The 26,819-nt window shown below is 43.4% G+C and overlaps 1 pseudogene across 1 annotated transcript in view; it reads left to right on the top strand.

The window, feature by feature from the left end:
- LOC308428289 (heat shock protein HSP 90-beta-like) overlaps positions 1–13,787 on the top strand; it is a 49,106-nt pseudogene extending 35,319 nt beyond the window's left edge. Inside the window, exon 2 of the transcript in view lies at positions 11,705–13,787. The product of the transcript in view is annotated as a heat shock protein HSP 90-beta-like (transcript). The remainder of the gene's footprint in view (positions 1–11,704) is intronic.
- Positions 13,788–26,819: the final 13,032 nt, after the last annotated feature.

Raw genomic sequence — 26,819 nt, 5'->3', positions numbered from 1 at the left:
GAAAGGACGGCTTTCCTCTATTATTTGAGTCTATAGTTACACACAGAGGGAACACACCTACTGCCCATTAGGTAGTCACAAAGGTAAACAAACTGTCATGGTGCATGATGAGACACAAAGGCTGTCAGCCCTTAAACATAAGGAACAAACACATTGACATCAGACCCCTCCAGGAAGAGGGTAAAGGCAGACAACTGGTAAGAACTGACCACAGGCCCAATGCAAGATCTCAGATACGCCACTAGAAGCCCAGAGCTGCTCAGCCTTTTGTCTGTCTCTGTCCAAAACTGCATCTAGACTTGACCTTGTCCCTATTTCTCAAAACTACATTGGAGCTTTAATAAGGTGCCATGTGCTGTTTTAAGAGTTCATTGAGCCCTTTTGCTCGGCCTCTTTACTAATCATATTGGCAGCACTATCTTAATAACCACATCCACTACATTTGTTTGTAAAACATTAGTCTTTACCAAGTATTTGGCTAAAGTTTCTCTATAGAAATATCCTGGGTCAAAACAGGATAAGCAGTGCCTAAACTCTTAGCCTAAAACAGTTCTTTACCCAAGGAACTAACTAGTTGGTGAAGAAACGACTTACAATAAAGAGCATTCTTCCAGAAGACGTGAGTACAGTTCAGGGCCCCAATGTTGAGCAGAGCACAACCACCTGCTGTTTTAGCTCCAAGGGCTATGGTGCCCTCTTTGGGCCTCCACAGACACTGCACTCAAGTGTGCAAATGTATACATAGACATACACATATATGCATAATTTAAAAATAAAAGAATTTCTTAGAAAAAAGCAACTAGACTTCTTTTTTAAAGTTCTTAAGGTTGTGGAGTCAAACATGTTCCTCAAGCAATAAACCAAATCAGAGAAAAGTTGGGGAATTACTTTTGTAATTTATTCATGTTGGCATTCAAGGGTTATCCAATAGTCTTTTCTCCCTTCTTTTTTTCTGAAGTTTATGTACACATAAAAAGTCTAATAGAAAAAGTGGGAGTAGCTAAAGTTTTGAGTTAATTCTTTTATGTACTTTTTGCCCACGTATTACATCTATAACACACCACAGATGCCCTTAAAATCACATCATAGGCTGCACCAATGTTTTTAAATAAGTTTGTGATTATGTATTAGCATCTTAAAACTGCAAACAAGAAAGAAAGAAATGCAAAATACCAATGTTTCTTAGATGCAGTAAAAGTAATTTTTGTCCAGTGTTTGCCTCTGCTCTATGTATTGGTTCTATTTTTTGTACATTTTTTACTGATCCTTTGTGAATTCCACATTCCCACTCATCTCCCTGCCCCTTTATATCCATCCTCTGCCCTTGCAGCCTCCCCCTCAAAAGAAAAGAAAATAAGATAGAATGTTTGAACTCTTCTCATGGACGCTGCAGTGGGCCACAGTGTGTCCCACAGTGCACCCTTTCGTTCACACCTCTTTGCTTGCAAATGTTCATTGTAATGAGCCACTGGTCTGTTTCAGCACCTCTGGCTTCTGCTACACTATCAATACCGGATCCTCACTGGGACTCCTCTCTGATATCCTGTTGTTGTCCTGTGTCATGAAGATCCTGCAGCTTTGGATCTGCTTCAGCAGTTCATAGATGGGGTAGATGCTGGAGTGGACCAACTCAAAGCCGTGGGTCTGCGCCTGGGTGCTAGCTGAGCCTAGGCCTGCCAACTCTCCCACACAGACCACCGGGGCAAGCTTTCCAGCACTGCCCAGCTAGCACACCCAGTGCCACCATTGGCAGGGGGCAAGAGCAGTGCCCCTAATTTCATGCCCTCTGAGCCAGCTCACCCACGCCCATGCCACCACAGACAGCTCTACTGTGTTCCCAGGTGAGGTGCAGGACACATTCTTTTGAGTGCTTCAGCTGGTGAGGAGCTGGGCCAGCTTTCCTGTGCTCATGCCCCAGGGTTGGCTCACTGGCTTCCTCACAACCAGGGTCAGCCATGTGCTGTCCAGGCAAAGGGTGGGGCCAACTATCCCAAGTATGGTGGTCAGATCAGTAAAGTGCCTGAGAAGGCAGTCCAGCCCATGAACGTCTGTGTGACCATAGATGGTAACACAGGCCTGAGACATCAACACAGACATGGACCCAGACATGAACCCTGGCAGCAGCTTGGGCCAGGACCTCACCATGGCCTTAGGCAGTTATGCAGGCTCCTCATATCTGCCTGTTCTTCATATCTATGAGGAGTCTCCAGTGTATGAACCCCTCAGCATTGCTTTCTCTCCCATCTCTCCACTGAGGTCTGCCTCTTTCACATCTGTCTGCCACACATTCACCCATTATAGTGGGCCCTTGGGTGTTTTTTTTTTTTTTTCTAGCCTCCCTGGGCTGGCAGGTGTGTACTGGTTCTTAATATTGGTGTTTCCAAGATAGTCCACGTTCTTCTTTTCCTTCTATTACGGAAAGAGAAGAGCAGAGTACCAAGAAGGTATTTGTGCTTTAATGGGGATGAGGCACCAAGAAACTGGAGGTGAAGGGCATTCTTTCCAGTTCTGGAATAACATAAAAGAAGTCAGAAAACATGTGCTGATGGGTCTTAAATCAGATCAAACACATTACTTTTGTAATTTAAAAAAACCTAACAAGTTGCTCTTGCCTTCTTGCTCTTTCTCTTTCCCCTTTGTCCCTCCTCTCCCCAACCCCCCCCCCAGTGTGCTAATGGCCAGCCTCTTCTCTCCTCTGCCTCTGCCCCTACCACCCTCTAACTCCCCTTCCCATGCCCTGAATAAACTCTATTCTATAAAAAATAAATAAAACAAAAACAAACAACAGCAATAGGAAACCTAAAAAGTCACTCAGACTTCAGTTCAAGCCCACACACCAGTGCTGATTCTGGCTACTAAGAGGCATTAGTGACCAAGGATTACATTCTTAAATTGTGCTTACCCAAATCAAAAGAAAAGAAGAGCAAGGAGTGGGAGAAAGCCAGCTGTCTTCTCCGATTCGGAAGTCAGAAAAGCGCATTGCACTAGAGGTCCTTTATACTGGGTGATCAATGGCAGGGGCAGCTGTCAATCTTCCTTACCTCCTTATCTTTGAGTTGCACTCAGAGCCCTGATTTCTCACCACACGTGAGAAGAGGAGGGCGGCCACCTGTCGGGTTTCTGTGGATTTCCCATATGCTGCACACTGCTTTGTGTTTAGAGGTTGCTCTGTAACTGCTCCGTTAATGGACAGCTTGTCCTCAGCTGAAGTGAGCCCCGTGACCTTGACTACTTCACCTTGCTAATCTTTTTTTAATTGAATATTTTCTGTATTTACATTTCAGATGTTATCCTTTCCTCCAATCCCATCTCCCCCTTTCTCCCCTCTTAGTTGCCTCTATGAAGGTGCTCCCTCTCCCAACCACCCTCCCCCACCTCAGCACCTTGGCATTCCTCTACACTAGGTAAACAAGCCTTTAATGGACCAAAGGCCTCTCCTCCCATTGATGCCAAAGAATGCTATTCTCTGTTGCATATGCACCTGGGGCCATGGGTCTCTCCATGTGTACTCATTGGTTGGTGTTTTTGTTTCTAGGAGCTGTGGTCAGTTTGGTTAGTTGATAATTTTGTTCTTCCCATGGAGGTGCGGACCCTTTCAGCTCCTTTAGTTCTTTCTCTAGCTCCTTCATTGAGTTCCCTGTGTTCAATCCGATTGTTAGTTGCAAGCATCCTCCTCAGTATCAGTATGGCTCTGTCAGAGCCTCTGAGGAGGCATCCATATCAGGTAAGCACTACTTGGCATCAGCAATAGTGCTTGGGTTTAGTGTCTGCATAGGGAATGGATCCCCAGGTAAGGTACTAGTAGCCAACAACAAAGTAAATGATGAGAAACTTGAAGCAATCTCACTAAAATCAGGGACTAGACAAGACTGCCCACTCTCTCCCTATCTACTCAATATAGTACTGGAAGTACTGGCCAGAGCAATCAGACAGCAAAAAGAGGTCAAAGAGATACAAATTGGAAAGGAAGAAGTCAAAGTATCACTATTTGCAGATGATACGATAGTATACTTAACTGACCCCAAAAATTCCACCAGATAACCCCTACAGCTGATAAACAACTTCAGCAAAGTGGCTGAATATAAAATTAACTCGAACAAATCAGTAGCCTTTATGTACCCAAAAGATAAACAGGCTGAGAAAGAAATTAGAGAATTCCTTCACAATAGTCACAAAGAAAATTAATACCTTGGTGTGACCCTAACCAAGCAAGTGAAGAATCTCTATGACAAGAACTTCAAGTCTGAAGAAGAAGGAAATTGAAGAAGACCTCAGAGATGGAAAGATCTACCATGCTCATGGATTGGAAGGATCAATATAGTAAAAATGGCCATTTTTCCTAAAGCAATCTACAGATTCAATGCAATTCCCATCAAAATTCTGACTCCATTCTTCATAGAGTTAGAAAGAGCAATTTAAAAATTCATTTGGAATAATAAAAAAACCAAAAATAGCAAAAGCTATTCTCAACAATAAAAAAAACTTTGGGGGGAAGAAGAAGAAGAAGAAGAAGAAGAAGAAGAAGAAGAAGAAGAAGAAGAAGAAGAAGAAGAAGAAGAAGAAGAAGAAGAAGAAAAAGAAGAAGAAGAAGCAGAAGAAGAAGGAAAAAGAAGAAGATGAAGATGAAGAAGAAGAAGAAGAAGAAGAAGAAGAAGAAGAAGAAGAAGAAGAAGAAGAAGAAGAAGAAGAAGAAGAAAACCCCAAACCTCATCGTATTAGTACAGAGATAGGCAGGTAGATCAATGAAATAGAATTGAAGATCCAGAAATGAACCCACACATCTATGGTTAATTGATCTTTGATAAAAGAGCTAAAAACATTCAGTGGAAAAAGGACAGCCTCTTCAATAACTGGTGCTGGTTCAACTGGCAGGCAGCATGCAGAAGAATGCAAATCGAGCCTTTCTTATCTCCTTGTACAAATTTTTGATTCACTCACTGCTTTCTGCAGCCTGAAAGCCAAGTTTGGGGAATGAAAAAGACTGAGCTCAACTGGGGACCCCAAGCAAGGATACATTGCCCCTCAGCAACAACCATGATAAAGTTATCCTTTGCCCAACTGGAGTGATGAGAGAACAGCAAGCAGACTTATGGGGGTCAGCACATCTCTGTAAAGGAGAAACAATTGGGCCAGACCAGAATACACATCGCAGGTGGATTTTTTTTCCCAGAATGCAGTGTGATGTCCTCTTAGCCTACGTTAGACCTAAAAGCCAAGGTAGAGCTCAATATACCTAACCACAGCCACTTTCAAGAGAGTTCTTTATGGCTCTAAATGGCTCTTCCTTCCTCTTTGTTTCTTTTTCTCTCTCTTTCTTCTTCTTCTTCTTCCTCTTCTTCCTCTTCTTCCTCTTCCTCTTCCTCCTCCTCCTTCTTCCCCTCCCCTTCTCCCTTCACCTCTCTCTCCACCTCTCCCTCCCCCCTTCTTCCAGCAAGCTGTAAGTAAAGAGGTGGAGCAAGGCTAAGCCAATGAAACAGTTACTGGTGTTTGCTGAGTGGCTCATTATGTATTGCCTCTTTAATACGAAAGGTGGCTTTCTGTTGTAGAAACTTTCTTCTGGATTAGGAAATTGAAGCACAAAATAAACAACTCATTCAAGACTTCAGGCTGTTCAGTGGGGCCAGGATCTATACCCAAGATAAAGGGTTTGACAATCCACACCTTAGCTACATGATCAAATGACTCCCATCCTCCAGCCAAAACATCTAGCACATCAAATATTTACACACAGATCACTGGGCATATGCCCTTGAACAGGCTGACATAGTAAAGATTAGTCAGTCATGTAGCTCCCACCTTTGTGTGACTTATATAACTTTCCTTCCTTCTAGCCCTGCTTTCTTTCCTGTCCTCATGAGACACAATTTAACTATGCAGCCCAAGCTGACTGAAAGTTGCCGTGAAGCCTGAGCTAGCCTAGAATTTGCAATTCTCCTGCCTCAGTCTTAAAAGTACTTGTACTACAGATGTGAACCACGACACTTGACTCTCCTTTTAATTTCAGGGATGGCTGAAATACAGAGGAGAATAAAGACAATCTGGAATGAAATAGAATGGTTAGATTTCTGACTGAGTAAAACCTTTGTTCTTTCCAAGACTGATGTTTGGGATCTTAACAAACAGGAGCAAGGCAGTCCTGAGATGTGGGTTCCAATTTTGTTAGCTGTGCAATCTGTAAGTCAAAGATATCTAAGTCTTATCTAACTTTCACAGCTCCCAGAAAAGCTCAGGTTCTCCCTTGAAAATGCAGGGATATGAGATCTGGGGTGCTCTCTTTCATCACTGAAGAGCTGCTAAAAATAGAAATGTCCTGGCACACCCAGCCTGGTTTCTTCTGAGCAAATCTGCTAGTGTGGGACCTAAACATCTGAAGTTTGCTCAGTTCCCCGGGTGATGGGCAGATGTGGTCAGGATTAAAACATGGCATCTGACGGCAGCTTTGTAATTGTTTTCTTTTAATGTATCTGAGCATTCATATTCTTGAATCACTATGCCAGGAGAGACAGTGTCACATGGTCTTTGGGGTAGTTTCTATCCAGAGTGCAGATGCGTTGAAAGTTAAATGTTTAGGTGTGGGTACATGCACACATATGTGCCTTTGCTGAAGACATCCATGCTAAGCACTGTGCAATTCCGAGCAGGCAGATGTCGGCACAGAGAATCGTTCAGTCTCTGCTCGGCTGTTTTCTGGACCTCAAAACACTGCTTTTCATTCTCTCAAACCTGACAGAAGGAAGCTATAATCCCTCAGATGTTCTAATTTGATTTTAGTCTGTTGTGGAAACTCTGAAGAGCATTGTTCAGAGCAGAGCTGAGGGCTGAAAGCACCTCTCAGTGGGAGCTGGGAACGAGCTGAAGAGGAAGCTGGAACAAAGTGTTTGCTGTAAAAATACATGGCCTGAGAGTATTCTGTCTCTAAATTAGGACAGGTCTGTCATTCTCTTAGAAATGGGGGGTGTAGCACAGAGAACAGTATTAGCACAATGAGTCAGTAGTGGACCTAACAGCACACTGATGCTACAGTTATGCAGAGGTCAGCAACACTTCTAATCCCAAATACCAAATAAACGATACCCAGTGTACACTAGGAAGAAAACAGACAAGGACTCACGACAAAGAAAAACAGAATCTAATCTTAGGATGATTAGGAAATTCCCAAATACAGATCAGTCTCAGCCTGAAAAAAAAATCAAAAGAACCTCTAATTGATAGTATTTGTCACCTTTTCTGGTGTAAACACCCTTGCCATGGCTGATGTGGGGCTATCAGCTGATACCTCCCCCCAATACAGAGCCACGAAGACACACTCAGTCCTGTGAAGCGTTGTCAACTGCTCCCGTCCACCCCACTTAGGCTCATAGACAGAGTAAAGTCGACAAACAGACCAGTCTGTCTTTGTCTGACATGTGAGCAGCAGCAACCTCTGCATGAGAGGCAGGGACCTGGGGGGCTGGGGTAAGTAAGGTAAAGGAGAGAAAGATGACGGTAATATCCGTGCAGTTGCCAATCATTCATAGATTTTACAAGTAGACGGTATTTATAAACCTCCTGGATAGGTGTGGGGTTAGGCTAGGATAGAAAATCCATTACAGGATGGAGGAGAATGTCATCTTCTTCTTCTTCAATGTACAGTCAAGTTTTGCCCTAAGCCAAGTTGAATCTTGGATGGTGTTTATGAGGCTAAAGACAACCTTTCCTGGGTTTTACTCTAAATTTTGCGTGCATCTGAGACTGGGGCTTGATCCATTATGGATCCTGGGCTCCCTAGGCTATTATTCCATGACTAGGCTACATCCTCAGACCTGGGTCTTTAAATTAGGAAAACTCTAATTAGATCTTCTGAATCAGCGCGGAGGCATAGCGGACAGGGTTGCGACAGTGACCATCTTGCTGTTTAAGCTTAAGGAAAGGGCCGGTGATCAATAATGCTATTTTAAGAAGAGAAGGGAAATAAAAGGCTCCAAAGGCTACAGTCTGTGCCCAGAAGCATCCTGCTGCCGTGTTCCTGTAGAAGAGGCTGCATCCTTATGTGTAAGAAACTTGAATACAGCATAGAAGCATTGCAGTTACAACAAGGCTGAGACTTCTTTGGGCCAATGGACTTTATTTGGAAATAAAAGAAAATAAAACAAAAAAAAAAAAAAGGCCAACCCCAGCTCCCATTTCTTATTAAAATTATTTGAAGAGAAACCTAATTCATAATTTTGTTTCACACTACTGTATGGTGATGAGGCATTGCAATGCCCACTGCTTAAAGCCTTTAGCCTGTCTGTACCAGTTTACTAACAGATCCTGCAGGAATCTGGAGGCTCGGGGGGGGGGGGCGATCTTTTAAATTTTCTAAATTTAGTTTCTCCTAAGTTTAACCGTGACAGTGGCAAAGACTATTCATTTACTGGCTCTTCAAATGTAGATAGTGCCTCTTCGCAGCACCGAGCCCTGCCGTTGCTCTTAGACGGAGACCAGGACAGGCGCAGTCGCTTGACTATAGTGAACAGCTGGCCAGCCAGTGATTATCAGCCACAGCATCACGGACCCAACCCCTAGCCCAAAGTTCCGTGCTCTGAAAACAGACTCAAGCACAACTTCTGAGCCCAGGCTTTTGTTTCTCAAAAGTTTCAGAATTCCCAATTACCCATTGTCCTCATTTTGCTTCCTGTTGCTGTGATAAAACCCCAGTACCAAAAGTAACTTGGAGAGGAGAGGGTTTATTTGCTTTATGCTTCCACGTCATCATCATCATCATATGTATATACATGTATATACACATACACTATACATATATACATCATAAACATTCGTGTATGTGTGCATACGTCACCGAGGGAAGCAGGGGAATGCTATTTACTGGATTACTCTCTATATCTCCCTCAGCCTGCTTTATTGTACCACCGAGGACCACTTGCCCAGGGGTAGCATCATCTCCAGTGAGTTGGGTTCTCTCACATCAATCATGAATAATAAAAAATGCTCTACAGACTTGTCTACAGGCAATCCAGTATGGATTTTCTTTTCAACTGAAGCTTCTTCCTCGATGACCCAAGTGTGTGCTACATTGGCAAAAACTAACCATTACGGTGATGGTGCGACCAGGCAAACATCAGCGACACTTGGAACCCTGAGCAGCGCATAAGTGATACCCAGCCCACACTAGGAAGAAAACAGACGTAGAATCATGACAAAGGAAAACGGGTGTGTGGGGGGGGTGCTGGAAAGATGGCCCAATGGTTAAGAGCACTGACTGCTCTTCCAGAGGTCCCGAGTTCAGTTCTCAGCAACCACATGATGACTCACAACCATCTGTAATGGAATTTGGAACACAGAGGGAATCTAGTCTTTTGGACGATCTGAAAAGCCCCCAGTACAGGTCAGTGTAAGCCTGAAAGATGAGGAATACATGAAGCCAGATACTGGAGAAGGGAGTATGGAACTTTAGAGCCTTGGAGCTTCAGAACACAGCCCCTCTCAAGGGCATAATATGAGAAATAGTTGTGTTAGGATCTAAAAATAAGACCGGACAAGTGTATGAAGTCAGAAAGTAGATAAATGGTTGTCTTGGCAAGTTAGGGGAATTACTAATGGGAACAGGGTGGAGAATTGGTGAAATGTTCTAAAATGGGTTATGATGGTGGTCAAAGCACTCTCTGAATTCTGAAAGTCATCAAGTTCCACACTTTAAATGCATGCTCAGTATGACATGTGAATGATAACTCGACCAAGGTGTTTTCAAAGCACCATCATACAGGAAGCCTGATGAATGTTAGAAGCCAGAGAACGAGACGAAGCTGGAAATCCTCAAAGTCTGCTTGGAGGAGCCATCCCAATCAATGGCACTGAACGGATTTGGGGTGAGGAAGGGAGAGAAGGAGAGATACTAACTAGGAAGATATTGCAACAGTCCAGGTGATGACAGAGCCCAGGTGGTTGGACAGGTGTGGAGAGGAATAATGTCAGCTCATTCCTTGTTGTGACAAAAGTCCCTGACCATCAAGGCAACTTAATACTGAAAGAGTTTATTGTCACAGCTCCATGTTACAGTTCGTCGTGGCAGAGGAGCGACGGTATCCAGAGCTTGATGGAGTTCACTCCTTCTGCTCCTGCTGGATTTGTTGATGCAAATCCCAATAGCTCTTGCTATCCATTGAAAACTGTTGAAACATCTGAAGAATGCTCCATTCTACCATAGCTGTGTTAGAAAAAGGTATCAGTCTGGGAAGGGGTGACAGAAGAGGAATGAATAGATGACGGTATTTTTTCCCCTTTCCTTGTGAACCCATGGCTTGCCTATTATCTGCATCGCCATCCCACCAGGTGAACTACGGTTGGCTTAACTTCTACAGTAACTACTGCACTTCTCTCCTGAGTTGCTAAGCCCCTGCACTTTGAAAAGTTTCTCTCCCTGCAGGTACGCAATGACTGTGCACCTTAGGGACCAAGAGCTCATAGCACATCCCGGTTGTGAAGGCAGATTCCCAGTGTCTCCATCTTGCTGCCTCCTCAATTGTTTGTTTGGGTGTCAGACTAAAAATATGTCTTGCCTTAGGCCAGAAATACATCTGTTCATGTCCCTGGTCGCACCTGCATTTCTCATCTGTCTTTTGATATAGTGGAGAACATTGAGATATGGTTTTTTTAGAGCCAGACTTTGGAAGCAGAAAGAAGACTCCTTGCTTTTCTGCCTGCTGGGCTCTATTGACCAAGACTTTTCTGAAAGTTAGTTTTACAAATAAATTCCAAAAAAGAAAGCTATGCATAAATATAATGAACATGGGATGCATTATTCATTCAGTGTTCATTATTCATTCGGTAAATGCTCATTGGCATCCATGCTAGGTGATCAGGCTGCAGTGACAAAATGTGTGAAACTCTCCCAATGGACAGTATATGCTTTCCTCTAGCTTCTAAGAGAATGTGATAATGGGGGTGGGGGGATCTGAATTCCATCTCTAGAACTTACATAAAAGTGGACAGAGAGACCCTACCGCAGAAAGTTGTCCTCTGACCTGCACTCTGGCAATCACAAACACAGATCATGAATACACAGTAATAGTGAATCAAAACTTATAAATAGTTGGAAAATGATACAGCACATATGCAGAGATACACACAGATCCTAGATGTAAATGATAAGTGTGTGCACATATACCAACATAACCACCACCAAGGCAAATTACCAAAGCTTCACAATCACTGCCCATGCCCATCCCACACCCACCTTCAGTGAGGGTAACCCCTCTTCTCACTTCTCTCCCCCAGACTAGTTGGACCTCTTCGGTTCCTATAAATAAAATTATATGTACCCTTCTGGGTTGCTTTTCTGTGTGTGGCTTCTTTTACAAATAAATAGATAACTAACTAAATACAATTTTGTGGGGAAGCTTTCATACTGCTGCACATGTTGCTGTTGCCTTTTCTTAACCATTGTATAATTTTTTTTGTGGCATTGGAGACTGAAACCAGGACATTCCACATGAGCTACATTCCCAAACAATGTGTTGCATAATATTTCATTAAGCGAACACATATTACTTGCCTATCTATTTTACTTTTGACCAACCATAAATTCTTTCCAGTTGAAGCTTTTGAAAGTGAAATTCAGGCTTGAGTCACCCTTGTGCAGCCCAGGCTTGCTGTGTGAGTCGGACGTGGTCCGGACCCATTCTGCTCTGTGGTACTACTTCGTTTTCCCGTCAATGTGCCTGAGGAAGTGCACCATGAAGGGGAAGAGGTGGAGACCTTTGCCTTTTGAGCAGAAATTGCCCAGCTCATGTCCCTCATCATCAATACGTTCTACTCAAACAAGGAGATTTTCCTCCGGGAGTTGGTCTCCAACGCTTCTGATGCCCTGGACAAGATTCAGTATGAGAGCCTGATGGATCCTTTCAAGTTGGACAGTGTGGGGAAGAGCTAAAAATTGACATCATCCCAACCCCCAGGAGCACATGCTGACTTTGATGGACACAGGCACTGGCATGACCAAGGCTGACCTCATAAATAATTTGGGAACCATTGCTAAGTCTGGAGCAAAGGCGTTCATGGAGGCTCTCCAGGGTGGAGCATATATCACCATGTTTGGGCAGTTTGGTGTTGGGCTCTACTCCACCAATCTAGTGGCATAGAAAGTGTTGTGATCACAAAGCACAATGATGGCCAGCAGTGTGCCTGGGAGTCTTCTGCTGGCGGATCCTTCACCCTCCATGAAGACCATGTGAGCCCATTAGCCCGGGTACCAAAGTGATCCTTCATCTCAAAGAAGATCAGACAGAGTACTTAGGGGAGAGAAGGGTCAAGAAAGTGGTGAAGAAATACTCGCAGTTCACAGGTATTCCATCATTCTCTACTTGGAGAAGGAAGGAGAGAAGGAGATCAGTGGTGATGAGGCAGAGGACGAGAAGGGTGAGAAAGAGGAGGAAGATAAGGAAGATGAGGAGAAACCTAAGATTGAAAATGTAGGATCTGATGAGGAGGATGACAGTGGCAAAGATAAGAAAAAGAAAACAAAGAAGATCAAGAAGTATATTGACCAGGAAGAGCTGAATAAGACAAAGCCTATCTGGACCAGAAATCCAGACGACACCACTCAAGAGGAATATGGTGAACTGTATAAGAGCTTCACCAATGATTGGGAAGACCAGTTGGCAGTCAAGCACTTCTCTGTAGAAGGTCAGTTGGAATTCAGGGCACTGCTCTTCATTCCCCTTTGAGCTCCCTTTGACCTTTCTGAGAACAACAAGAAGAACAACATCATCTTGTGTGTCTGCCGTGTGTTCATCATGGACAGCTGTGGTGAGCTGATACCTGAGTACCTCAACTTTATCCATGGTGTGGTTGATTCCAAGGACCTGCCCCTGAACATCTCCCAAGAAATGCTCCAGCAGAGCAAGAATCCTGAAAGTCATCTGCAAAAACACTGTGAAGAAGTGCCTTGAGCTCTTCTCCGAGTTGGCTGAAGACAAAGAGAACTACAAGAAATTTTATGTGGCGTTCTCCAAGAATTTAAAGGTTGGAATCCACGAGGATTCCACTAACCATCGCCACTTCTCTGAGCTCCTTCACTATCATACCTCTCAGTCTGGAGATGAGGTGACTTCCCTGTCAGAGGATGTGTCTCAGATGAAGGAGACCCAGAAGTCCATCTACTATATTACTGGTGAGAACAAAGAGCAAGTGGCCAACTCTGAGCCTATTGATGAGTACTGTGTGCAGCAGCTCAAGGAATTTGATGGTTTCAGTGACTAAGGAGGGCCTAGAGCTACCAGAGGATAAGGAAGAGAAGAAGAAAATGGAAGAGAGCAGGGCAAAATTTGAGAATCTCTGCAAGCTCATGAAGGCGATCTTGGACAACAAGGTTGAAAAAGTGACAATCTCCACTAGGCTTGTGTCTTCACCCTGCTGCATTGTGACAAGCACCTACGGCTGGACAACCAACATGGAATGGATCGTAAAGGCCCAGGCACTGCGAGACAACTCTATAATGGGCTGCATGATGGCAAAGAAACACCTGGAGATCAACCCCGACCACCCCATTGTGGAGACCCTGCAGCAGAGGCTGAGGCAGACAAAAACGACAAAGTTTAAGAACCTACTGGTGCTGCTGTTTGAAACTGGTCTGCTCTCTCACTTGAGGATCCACAAACTCACTCCAACCGTATCTACCGCATGATTAAACTAGGCCTGGGCATTGATGAAGATGAGGTCACTACAGAAGAGCCCAGTGCTGCTGTTCTTGATGAGATTCCTCACTGGAGGATGATGAGGATGCCTCTCACATGGAAGATGTGGATTAAAGGCTCCTGGGAAGTCTATGTCCTCTGCCAACAGCCTTGACTGGCCCTGACCCACCTGGGTCTGCTCGTGTCTACAAGGATCTCCTCTATCCTTCCTTTTGCCTTCAGGCAGGAAGATCCCCTCCCACAGAATACCAGGGTTAGGTGTTGTGTACTGTGGGTTTTTTCTGTTTGTTTTATTTTGTTCTGAAATTAAAAGTATGAAAAATTTTAAAAAAAGAAAATGAAATTTGATGTGAACATTTTTATCCACCCATGCCTCTGATATGTTTAAGAGTGGCTTGCTTTGATAGCCTTGGGACACACTGACGTATGGCTTTCCGGAGCAGCTGTAACAATTTACAAATCCATCAGAAACACATCAAGATTCCATTCGCCAGCAGAAAGAGAGGGACAGAATAAAAACATGTTACTGTGGCGTGTTAAAGGCTATGCACGAGTAAAACCTGGAGGGAGAGGATTAACTTTAAAGAGCGAGTTTCTATATGTATTTCTCCTTATCTTTTCAAACCATTTCATAGTCAACATATTCAGAAGTAATTGGACGATCATTTAAAGGGGAAAAAAAAAATCTTTATTGAGTGTTTGCTCTGTGCCCAGCACTCCGTCAGGGGGAGGGGGAGGAATACGCCAGCAGGTAAGCAGGGCTGTCAATCAATAGGAAACCACCTCCTCAGGAAGTGCAGCACAAGAGTTATGCTTATTCCAGCCTGTTATTCATAGTTAGACCTAATCTTAGTGGCTACAGAACTGTTTTTGATTTAGAATGGTTTTCTTGACAAATTAAAATTTACAAACCAATTACCAGGTGATTACCATCACACACAATGGGAGCTGCTCTGCTCAGTCTTCTAGCTGCATTTTAAATCACAGGACTCATCTCCTGCTTTGAAACTGCATGAAGATATCATAGCAGAGGCTGATAGATCCTCTTTGAGCTTTTCGTCCTCCCCCAGTTCTTTCACTTTGGCTTCCAATATGCACACTGTGAAATGTCGGCGTGATCCCCAGGCAGACGTGTGTAAGCATCCTCAAGTCTCCACACAGCACACACTTTCACTGGAAATGTATAATCCTAACAGGCATGCTTTCCTGCAATATTTTTGATGATTTTTAATTCTGTAGTACAAATTCTGGACTGGGGTATATTTGTCAAACCGTTTGAAGCATTTGGTAAGTCTGAATGAACTGTACCCATCTAACCAGTTATCCCTCTCCTCTCCCTCCAATGAATCTCACTACACAGCCCACACTGGTCTAACCCATAATCCTCCAGCCTCAGCTCCATACATGCTTGGGACTGCAAGCCTGTGCCACACACCTATCTCAGTCGCCTCCAGGTACATTTTAGGTTGTTTCCAGTTCTCAAATCATAAGCTGGTCCTTTGAACAAGGCCTCTGAGGTCATAAAATTTTACTACATGAACTTCTAAAAGTGAGTTTGCAGTGTCTGGACTTTCTGAAGAGAACTTTAATATTTTTTTAATGGTCCTCCATAGAGCAGATACAAGATGGCAGAAGTACATGATAAGACAGAACCAGTGGAAAGGCTTGGTGCCCACTCGTCCTTAAGAGGCTGGACAGCACACAGAACATGCTATCCCATGAGGCCAGGAGAGGACAGATCTGTGTCCACATCTGACTTTGTGTCCTCTTGAGGAGAACACTCCATGACTCCAGAAGCCTCCTTCAGCTAACTTCTCCAGCTCCTTGAGGCTGATTTCTCCCTAGGCTGGATTTGGGAAGTTATCCCAGAGATAACTATGACCTGATTTAAAACAAATAAACACAACAGGGTCTGGCTATGTAGGCCTCCCATGCTGGGCTCCCATGTCTGGTATTAGCGGTTCAAACACTGGCGAGGGATCAGTTTAAGAGTGTCCCATGACTCCGTGGTCAGTGTATACCATTTTGCATTGGCTCACGATTTCCCAAGAACAACCAAAGAAATCTTCCAGGGCCTGTTTGGAACAGGAGACTGAATCTTTACAGGCCTATCTGGGGAAGGAGGCCAGAGCTTCCTAAGCAAATAAGTCCCGCTTCATCTTCATTTGCAGCTGACGGTTCCTTGCCTTTCCCATCTATTTCTGGAGCCCCTGGAATAGGTCACAATCTTCTCAGCATAGAGTTGCTCAGCAGTAAACAGTGAGTTATTGACCAGACTCACCGCCCTCAAACTTTAGACCAGAAGTTCTTGATATTTTTCTGGTCCATGGATTCATTTGGCAGCTTTTGGAAGCCCGTAAACCTTTTCTCAGAATAATGCTTTGAACTACTTGTCATAAATATGTGGTTTTGCAAATGAACCAATATCCAAATAGAGTTATTAAAATATTAAAAATGAATGTGTGGTATGATACACATGCTTTCTTGTCCACATTAAATAACAACATTTAGCAATAGGCCGAATAGCTAGCATTATTTTGAAGAAGTAATAAGTGGAAATAGTATTTCAACATGTTTGCAATGATCAGGGCCTGATACGAACTGTCATTTCTATATGTCTATGATTTCTATAGCGGCTAAGCCCAGGCTGCTTCCTACACTCCTGGGCTCTGCTGCCCATCCTATAAAGGAAGCTCAGAATTTGAGTTTGAAGAGAAACTTCCCCCATTTTGTTTTAAAGACCTTGGTTTATACTTTCAGAACCCGTGTATATAAAGAGCAAGAGAACCAGGTTTTGCAGCACCTGGAAGGTGGAGGCATCTGGATGGAGAGCAAGGCCGGCTTGGGCTATGGGCACTCCTGCCTTAAATCAATGACAATCAACAGACCGAACCCAAGGATCAGACGTCTCAAGAGCAATGTGAGAAGCAATCGGGGAGTAAGACACTGTCTGCAACCACTGAATGAACGTTGTGCTCACCCTAGGCTTTCCGATTAAACACTGTGCAGCAGCAACTATGACTTACTGCATGGCTGACTTGGGAATAGTTTTAACATAGTCACAGCACTGAATGCTGAACACAACTTACAGTACAACCACTTGGTGACCATAAAGTCAGGAAACAAATACTATGTTATCATTTATATTAATGTAATACCAATAAAAAGCATTTTTAGGCATTGTTTGCACAGTCTCCTATCCGTCTGCAGGATCTCCCACCCCGATGTTCCACGAGCATCCTTAATTCATAGTGTGAATTATCCATTCCCCATGGCCAGAGATGGACCAGCTCTTCCTCTGCGCTCCTCTAGAGTCCCCCTCTCTCTACACTGCTGTTCTGTCCATTTGGGCGTGCAGTCTGGACCTCTGCCCCTTCACTCAGACCTCTGGATTGCTGTGGGAGTGATGGTTCCAACACAGACATATGTTTACAGCACCCACATGCTTGAAGACTTCTATGACATCCAAATAGACCTTCGTCTTCCTGGTGTGGTACCAGAGACCTTCTGAGGTCTGGCTCTGCCTCATTAATGCCTCTGTCATGGAGTTTCTTTTACAGCTTTCCAGGAGCCAAAGGAAGAACACTACTTCTCCAGTTCAGGAAGTCAAACCCTCTTCACTGTTTCCCAAGTCAGTACCCACTTGTCTTGACTTACATAGCAAGCCTATTATATATGCAATATATGATATTATATGATATACATATATACATGCACATGTTTATACACATATACGTATATACATGTATATACAAAATACTATCTATTCTGTCCCTCTAGATGATTCTAGAGAACCCTGGCCAATATGCCAACAGTCCTTAGATGTCTCAAGAGCAATGTGAGAAGCATGACCTTCATCTGCAGCAGCACAGGTGAAAACATGCAAACACACACATGAATTAATTAATTTTAAGAAACACCTGCTCTCATACATACACACAGTTGTTCATCTTTGCCCAATGTGTTAATTTGAAAGCAGCCTCTCAGCATGACTGACTTATCCATGTAGTTACTGATGCTGCAGAACTTTACCTGAATGGTGTGTTGTGGGGATTGGGTGGAGACAGAAGTTTCCCAGAATTCTTCCAAATGCAGAAATGAGTTTGACCTTTATCCTTTATTCAGTTCTGCAGTTAGAAGTCAATTAGTCCATGGACCAACAAGGATGCTAAGGAGTTTTTATGATGGCCTTTGAGCGTTTCTCAGCAGCATTACTACATATCCATCTCACCCATGCCTCTGGCCACTGGACTCTCATTTTGTTGTTAATTCTAAGTGAAGCAATTAAGCAGTAGTAACCAGCTCTAAGAGCATTTGGCTCTCTTGTTAGGAAGTTCTTCATTATGACAGACCTGAGAATTGCGGCTAGGTACAAGACAAATTCGATGGCACCAGAGTCATTCATCAAGTAAAAGAGAGAGTGACCTAATGCCATCCATTAGGACAAGATGGAAAACTTTGGCATTGGCTCCTCTGGAACGGTGTGTCCATCCATGTCCTTTCAGATGGAATCGGCATTACTAGTGGCCGTTTGGCCGAAACGTCTGGTCCTACACGGGCGATGTTTTATACAATGCAGTCTCTCGTTCTAAAACCTACCACTGGTGCCTGCTATGCTTTGTTCTTACCAGAGTCATCGTCTGGGAAACAGAAGAAAGTCTCCCACCAGAACTGGCTATCGTTAATGTGGTCTCCCCTTCTCTTTCTGCTTTTGGAAATGTAAAGCAGACATTTCTTTGACTAATTAGTATTCCAAAAGCAAACTCAGAAACAAGGCAAGGGATCCAGAAAGTTTTTAATTTGCAGAAATGTTTTGGTTTTGATGTAGCCAAGGCAGTTTCAACATATACAGTCTATCAGAAGCAAGAGATGAGTGGGAACCAGCTGTGTGGGCTCAAAAACTAATGGGTGGTGAAGAAAAGGATGATCATAAAAAAAGAGCAGGGGAAAAAAGACAAAGAGGACAAGGGGGTAAGTCAGTATCCGATGATGGATAGTCTTAAGGTACAATGTGTGCATATATGAAAATGTCAAGGTGAACCTATTTCAAAAATCTATCTTTGAAATTCTTATTCTTCCCCCACTTTGTGGTGTGTGTGTGTGTGTGTGTGTGTGTGCGTGCCCATGGATACCAGAGGAGCCACAGCTCTTGTGATCCACAGGTGCTGGGAACTGAACTCCAGTTCCCTGCAAGAGCAGTACACACTCTTAACCACGGAGCCATCTCTCTGGTCCTGAAACCCATATTTTACAATCAATATGTACTAATTAAAGAGAATCCTGGTAGGCAGACTTGAAAGCACCTAGTCTCTGCCCACAGTGTTTGGGGCTAAGGATATGGCGTCAGCAAGTGTGGTCACAGAAATGGACCCTGTCAACTGAGGTCCTGTGTCTCCCCCACCTTCACACCATTTACTTTAGTCTCCTCCTGCTAATATCTCTGAAATCTTAACTCCACACACAAGAGCTGCTCACCTTGGAGACAAAGCTAGGCCAGGAGAAAGCAAATATTCCTACCGGCCTGATTGCTGAATACTCTGAGACAGGGAGGCATGCTGAGCCATGGGCTGAGGCTCTGTGGGGGCAAAGCTACTTCTAGAAGTCTGTGTGGAGAGAAAGTCGAGGGGCATGAGGTCTCAGAAGTCAGAGCCAAGCACTAAGAGCTCATTCCAGAGCCACCAAGCCAAAGGACTAAGAGAAAATCTCAATTCACTACCCACAAAGTTCTGGAACAGAAAGTCTTCTGTGAACAGGCTCAGATACTATAGAACAAGGGCTTTAATGGAGCAAATTACTTTCTAGCTGTACCTTCCTGGCATGTATAAACACAGAACATTCAGGAGTCTGCACTGGTCCTTTATGCTACCTCAGAAAGAGGCTTTCTACTATCCTCAGTGGAGCTAAGGCCCAGGGTGTGTGCTCTGGACTGCACATCCCTGTACGTGGATGGGATCATCATTCTTTTAACATAGACGAGTCCTCTAGGCAAATGTCTCAAAAGGTTTGATCCCTGTGGTAGAGGACTGTAAGACTACTTCCTCCTCTGTTTTGACCCTGATATAAGTAAGATTTTTTTTGCTATAATGCCCTGCCCTCTTAAGAGGCCTAAAGTAATGGACCCACTTGACCTTAAATGGAGAACTCAAGAACCATGAATTAAAATAACCCACTTTCTCTTTCTAAATTAACTGTCTCTGGTTTTTATTCTAGTGACACAAATCTAACTCGCATAGTTCTGTATTATATCTAACCAACATGACTCTATAATTATATCTAAGCAGCATGGCTCTATATTATATCTAACTAACATGGCTCTATATTATATCTAACCAACACGACTCTATATTATATCTAACCAACATGGTTTTATATTATATCTAACCAACATGGCTCTATATTATATCTAACCAACATGGCTTTATAATATATCTAACCAACATGACTCTATATTATATCTAACCAACATGGCTTTATATTATATCTAACCAACATGACTATATATTATATCTAACCTGTATGGCTCTATATTATATCTAACCAATATGGCTCTGTATTATATCTAACCAACATGGCTCTATATTATATCTAACCAACATGGCTCTATCTATATTACATCTAACCAACATGGCTCAATATTATATCTAACCAACATGGCTTTATATTATATCTAACCAACATGGCTCTGTATTATATCTAACCAACATGGCTCTATATTATATCTAACTAACATGGCTTTATAATATATCTAACCAACATGACTCTATATTATATCTAACCAACATGGCTTTATATTATATCTAACCAACATGGCTTTATATTATATCTAACTAAAATGGTTCTATATTATATCTAACTAACATTGCTCTATATTATATCTAACTAACATGGCTCTATATTATATCTAACTAACATTGCTCTATATTATATCTAACTAACATGGCTCTATATTATATCTAACCAACATGACTCTATATTATATCTAACCAACATGGCTTTATATTATATCTAACCAACATGACTCTATATTATATCTAACCAACATGACTCTATATTATATCTAACCAACATGACTTTATATTATATCTAACCAACATGACTCTATATTATATCTAAGCAGCATAGTTCTATATTATATCTAACCAACATGGTTCTATATTATATCTAACCAACATGACTCTGTATTTTATCTAACAAACACGACTCTGTATTATATCTAACTAACATGACTCTCTATTATATAAAAACAGCATGGCTCTATATTTTATCTAACCATCATGGCTCTATATTATATCTAACCAACATGACTCTATATTTTTCTTTGTCTCCAGCATTCTCAAGTTGTCTCTTCTAGATCTTCACAACATCCTATACACCTATTCTCTTCTCTCCAACCTCAGGGAAAAAATCGTTTCCAACAGAGAGGAGAGGGAGAAGAGGGCAGGAAAAAAAGGGGTAGGCAGAAGAATAGGAAGTCATTTTCTAGGGCAGAGCTTCTAAACTTTCCTAATGACCCTTTAATACAGTTCCTTATGCTGTGATGACCCTCAACAATAAAATTATTTGTGCTGCTACCTCATAGCTGTAATTTTGCTACTATTGTGAACAGTATTAAATGCGTTATTTGATGCCCAAAGGGATCAGGACCCACAGGTTGAGAAACACTGGTCTAGACAGCTTTAGCAATTAGAGCAGAAGGTTCTAACACCATTCGCTGAAAGGCTATAACCCAACATTTCTGGGAGGGCACTGAAGAATGAGAAAGGCTCATCTATGTCAGACTCATGTTAGCATCTTTCATGTTTCATTGACTGTGAAAGTTCACATAGTCTCACTGTGAAAGATGCCCACAGATCAAGGAGGTCCTCTTCTCTGTTGGTTAAGAAATCATTTACATCTCATGTCCAGGTGAGTGCCTCTCTCTTATTTCTTACAATCTAATGTGTTTTACAATTGCCTATTTGGGGGATGTTATGCTACAATCTGCCTATGTAAACATGCTACAACAGAGTTACTGTGGCAAACCTGGCGTTCCTGTAACTCCTGTGCTGTCGTCGGGGGGTTGGTTTGTTGGATTTTTGTCTGGTTTTTTACATGACTTGGCCTGTGAGTGGCATGGTCTTCGAGCTCAGTATTTCTCATTGGCTAAAGAACACTTAGGTACAGGGAGCAAAGAATGAGGTCTAGAGAAGTGACTTCATAGTTAAAAGTCAGCGCTGTTCTCACACATGAGCCAACACTGGTTCTCAGCGACCATGTTACACTCATAACCTCCAGTAGCCCTAGATCTAGGGGACCCCTGCTCTCTCTGGCTTCCAGGGGTATCTGCACATGCACTAATACACACACACATTCACATACGCACAGAGAGACAGATAGCACAGACAGACAGGCATAAAGACAGACACGGGTGGGGGAGGGAGAGAATAAATCTTTCAAAAGGAAAAGTTGTAGCTGAAAAGTGTTTGATCTGTTACTCTAGTTTCTGGGACACAATTGCTTCTAGTGGGATGCTGCTAAATGAGCCAAGTTCGAGATTAAATAGAGAAAAGTGATGACTAAAGAAGTAAGCCAATTTTCTAAAGTAGCTTGCTCTGTCTGTGTCTGTCTCTGTCTCTGTCCTTCTGTCTCTCTTTCTCTATCTGTGTCTGTGTCTCTCTCTCTCTCTCACACACACACACAGACACACACAGACACACAGACAGACACACAGACACACACACACACACACACACCAACTCCAACTGGGATGTTTTACAGAAGCTCTCCTTCCATTTCCCAAGTTCTATGGGAATTCAGAGTTTTAAAGGCTTTTTTGTTTTACTCTGTTTTTGTTTTTTTGTTTTTTTTTTTTTCTGTCATCCTAGTTTTTAATTCTCAAGGTTTCTTGCCATTAATGTTAGCATTTTACCATCTTGCACGTGAAAACAAAGGCCATCCATATGCCTTGATTAAGTTCCAAGATCAAATCCTTGGAAAGGGAAGGCGATGTTACATACGGACAGGTCTTAGCCACCACGGTAAAGCTACGATCCTGAAAAACATGGGGGCGAGTTGCTCTTCGCCCTTCGTCACGTGTCGGCAGACCTTTACAGCCCTCAGTCCTGTGGTCTGCATGTTCGTCTTCGGGTACGGCGGTAGTATCCTAGCAATCATTGATTGCTCACGGCCACTGAGGGGTCTATCAAACCAGACACGCTCTCACTGGGAATGGTGATGCTCTCGAGGACAGAATCTGCTGCTAAGCTTCAACGTGCATCGCTCAGAAGGAACAATTGGCTGCTAGAACCTGGGAGTGACTGTGTGGAGAGTGAGTCTGACAATGGGAGGGAGCCTTTGGTACAAAGAAGCAGCTGAACCTTTGTGATCGGGAACAGAAGGAGCTGGGAACAGAGGCCCCCAGACCGCGTGTTTCCTGACCTCTGACCTCCTCATGGCCTGTGCTGTCAGTCAGGCACGGCTGCTCACAGTCTACCCTGATCAGCCTCTGGCTTCGAGAAGCAGAGTGGAGAGTCTGTCTGATGGGATCGTGGGACAATTCCACTTGATAGGGTTGGGAGGACGGTGCCGGTTATCCTTCGCTTCACTTCGAGTCTTCTGCGGGTGAGCACAAAAGCAAAGCAGAGCGGGCTGAGCCGTGGATGCTGACGCCACAGCCTTTTCCATCTCTCTTTTCCCGGCAGTTAGATGGGAGCGAACCTCGGGCCTCTCAGATGGATGAGGCAATCTCCATTCCAAGTTTAGCATTCTAGACCCGCCGGGTGGTTGGCAAGAGAGTCTCAGCCAGGGCTGTTAGAGACGTGGGAGACAGTTTTGCTTCTAACAAGTCGAAGCAGAATATCCAGGAAAATTTCCTCTCTTCTTCTAATCTGTCTACAGATGGGGTTCTGTGTCTCTCTCTATCCGATCCAATCCCTGGCCAACACGGTGACAATGAGCTTTCAAGAGTGTTTCTTACTATCCACTCTCTGGTTTTGACTGAAACCAGTTATCTTGACTTCAGTGTTTCGTGATAGCCATCACCCAAATGTATTTTTAAGGTTCCGTCCCACTTCTGGTTACGGGTGCCACAAATAGGAAGCTGAGTTTTATTGCTGTCGTGTTCTTGTTGTTTTTCCCTGTTGCGGGGAAAAAAAAAAAAAAAAAAAAAAAAAAAAAAAAAAAAAAAAAACATGTCTGCACACAAATTTTCAGAAATAAGTATTCTAAAACTGTCCATGGAACATTCTAGAAGAGACCTGCAGAATGAGGAAGGCTTGTCTAAGTCATACTCATGTTAGCATGAATGGCTTGTATTTAAATGATCACATTAGAAGAGAAACCTGTGGGAATTCAGCTTAATTAACTAAAATGTTTACTGCTCATATAAAGGTAAAAGGGAGACAGAAAAGAAATTTATGTTAAAAATGCATTTAACATATTATTACCTCCTCCCTTTGATTTGAAAGCAAGCAAAGGACGGAATGAGCATCCACATTCTATATATAATTCATCACGTTTCTCATCCAATCGTGGAGAGCCCATTCAGTATTTATAGTCAGTGTGGTCAGTGTACTTATTTATAACATGGGGTATTTTCTAATTGTGCTTAGAGACATTTGCTCGCTTTAATATTTAAAACCTGATTACAAAAAAAAACACAAACCCCTCCTCTTTTTTTTGTGTTTGAAGATCTCCCAAACATTATCAGCAATAAACTTGGAAACAATCTTATAAACATGTTTTTATTCTTCTTGCAACAGGGAAGTTATAAAAGGTGGGAGGCCGGCTGTTAGACGGGCAGAAAAGAATGCCGCTCTTTTGTTCTGGCCATGGCTCTCTGCCTCTGATGCCCTACATGCTCTGTGCCAGCCGCTTTTCTCAGTGCTGAGGCACGCCCATCAGTAGCGGCTGAAGACGGTTTATTTTGGCTCATGTCGGACTGTCAGTTGTGGCAACAGAAACAAAGCACAGGACAACTGCTCGCATCAAGTCTGTGATCCGGAAGCAGAGAGGTGAGTGGACGGTGGTCTCTGTGTCTTTTTATCAGTTCAAATCACTAGCACGTGAGATGCTATCACCCACATTCAGGCTGTGTTTTCCTACCTCAGGTCAGTCTCTCTGGAAGCACCTCACGGAAATGCTCAGAAGTGTGCGTCCTAGAGACTGTCAATCCTAGCTGATGGTCAAGATTAATCGTCCCCTTTCCACAGCCTTTCCTTTATTCTCCTTTCTGGATCCTCTCCTGTGTGTCCATCAGCCCTCACCAGACACTTCACTGGGACATGCCTCCCTTACGCCCTCCTCTGAGCTAGTCTGTAACTTGGAGTTCCATTCAAAGCATAGTTGTCTGATCTGCTCAACAAGCCTCGTCTGTCCTGTGTTACTCATGCCATTGAAGTGTGTTCAGCCTCCCATAGGAAAAACACACTATTCCATATGATCTAGGGCAGGATTTTCAGCCTTCCTAATGCTGGGACCTCTTAATACAGTCCCTCGTGTTGTGGGGACCCCTTCCCAGCCCCGAAACCATAAAATTCTTTTGCTGCTACTTCACAGCTGTAATTTTGCTACTGTGTCATGAAACATAACTTAAATATCTGGTATGCAGGTGCTCTTAGGCAACCTGGTGAAAAGGTTGATTGACAACCCCTAAGGGGTCGTGGCCTACGGTTTGAGAACCACTCATCTGGGGTCTCAATATGGCACTGGGCCTGTGAAACCACTCATACCTTAGAGTTATAGGATACATGATACTAAGTACAGAAAGGGGGTCTGAAGGACAAGGCACTTCCCAGGGGAGAACTATTGTAAATAAGGATACATGGGTCTAAAAGGCTCTCTGGAGAAAACAGACTGGATGAGTCCTCCCTAAAGGGAAGCAAGCAGCCTTTGAGCTCACATCACTTGTTCAAGTACATCCTTCCTTAAAAATGGTTTTATGTGATATTAAGGATCAAATTAAGGGCCTGGCACAAACTACAGTTTACCTACCACCCCTGGTCAAGAAGATCATCCAATCAGATCAGCCACAGCCTGAATTAAGCTGTGAGCTACATCCAGGGAGAGGTGGTAGAAGTCAGGAAAGAAGACAGGGGGAAGGGAAGAGTGACAGGTAGAGACCCGGAGACAGGACACAGCTCAGAGACGACAGTGGAGGTTATTAGGAGCTGGAGAATCAGGAACCAGAGTGGAGGCTAAGTGCTCAGCAGCAATCAAGCTTTGAAATAAACACATTTTAAAGGGAAAATAACCAATCAACAAACCCAAAAAACCAATTTTCTGTAGCTGAGCATGTGGCTCCGTTGGTAGAGTGCTTGTCTGCATAACCTGGGAGTGTTGCTGCTTAGCTCTAACCCCACATTCTGGAGGCAGAAGCCAGCGGATTGGAAGCTCAAAGTCATCCCTAGCTATATGGCAGAGCCAGCCTGGGCAATCTAAAACCCTTCCTCAAAAATAAACAACATATGAACTTATACAATATAGCAATAGTTCTCAACCTGTGGATCACAACCCCTTAGGGAAGGAATTGAACTACCTACTCTTTCACAGGGGTCACCTAAGACCATCGGAAAGCACAGATACTTATTCTATAATTCATAACTAGCAAAGTACAGCTATGAAGGAACAAAGAAAATACTTTCATGGTTGGGAACTGCAGTAAAGGCTGGCAGCATTAGGAAAGCTGAGGACCATTACAGTAGAGCAGATACTGTTGTGGAATAGAATGAGGAAGCAGTGGGAGTAAAGGGAGACATGGCGGGCCCGTGCCAAGGTGTTCCCCTGAGAAATCACACCATGGGACAGCCATGATATAAGGAAGTTTATTGTAAAGGAAGGAGGAGGAGTGGGACCCTAAAAAAGGAGTAGAGGTGGCTGGGGGGACAGAGAAGACAAAAAGAGAAAGAAGGGCTGGCCAGGAACATGTGGGAGCTGAGAGGGAAGGGGAGAGGGAGGGAAAGGAGGAAGGGAGAGAAAGAGGGAGGAAGGGAGAGAAAGAGGGAGAAAGGAGAGAAGGAGGGAGGAAGGGAGGGAGGGAGGGAGGGAAGGTACCAGGGGAACTGAGAGCACAGAGTAGGAGGGCCATTGTGGATCACATGCTTACCAAATCTGACTTAGTAAGAAAGTAGTACCTATCTGCTCAGAATGATGAAGAAGGCTGTTTGGGAC

Source organism: Micromys minutus (assembly GCF_963924665.1).
Source record: "Micromys minutus genome assembly, chromosome: 12".
Taxonomy (NCBI): domain Eukaryota; kingdom Metazoa; phylum Chordata; class Mammalia; order Rodentia; family Muridae; genus Micromys; species Micromys minutus.
The sequence above is the reverse complement of the archived record's forward strand: the minus strand, read 5'-3'. Positions and strand labels throughout refer to the sequence as shown.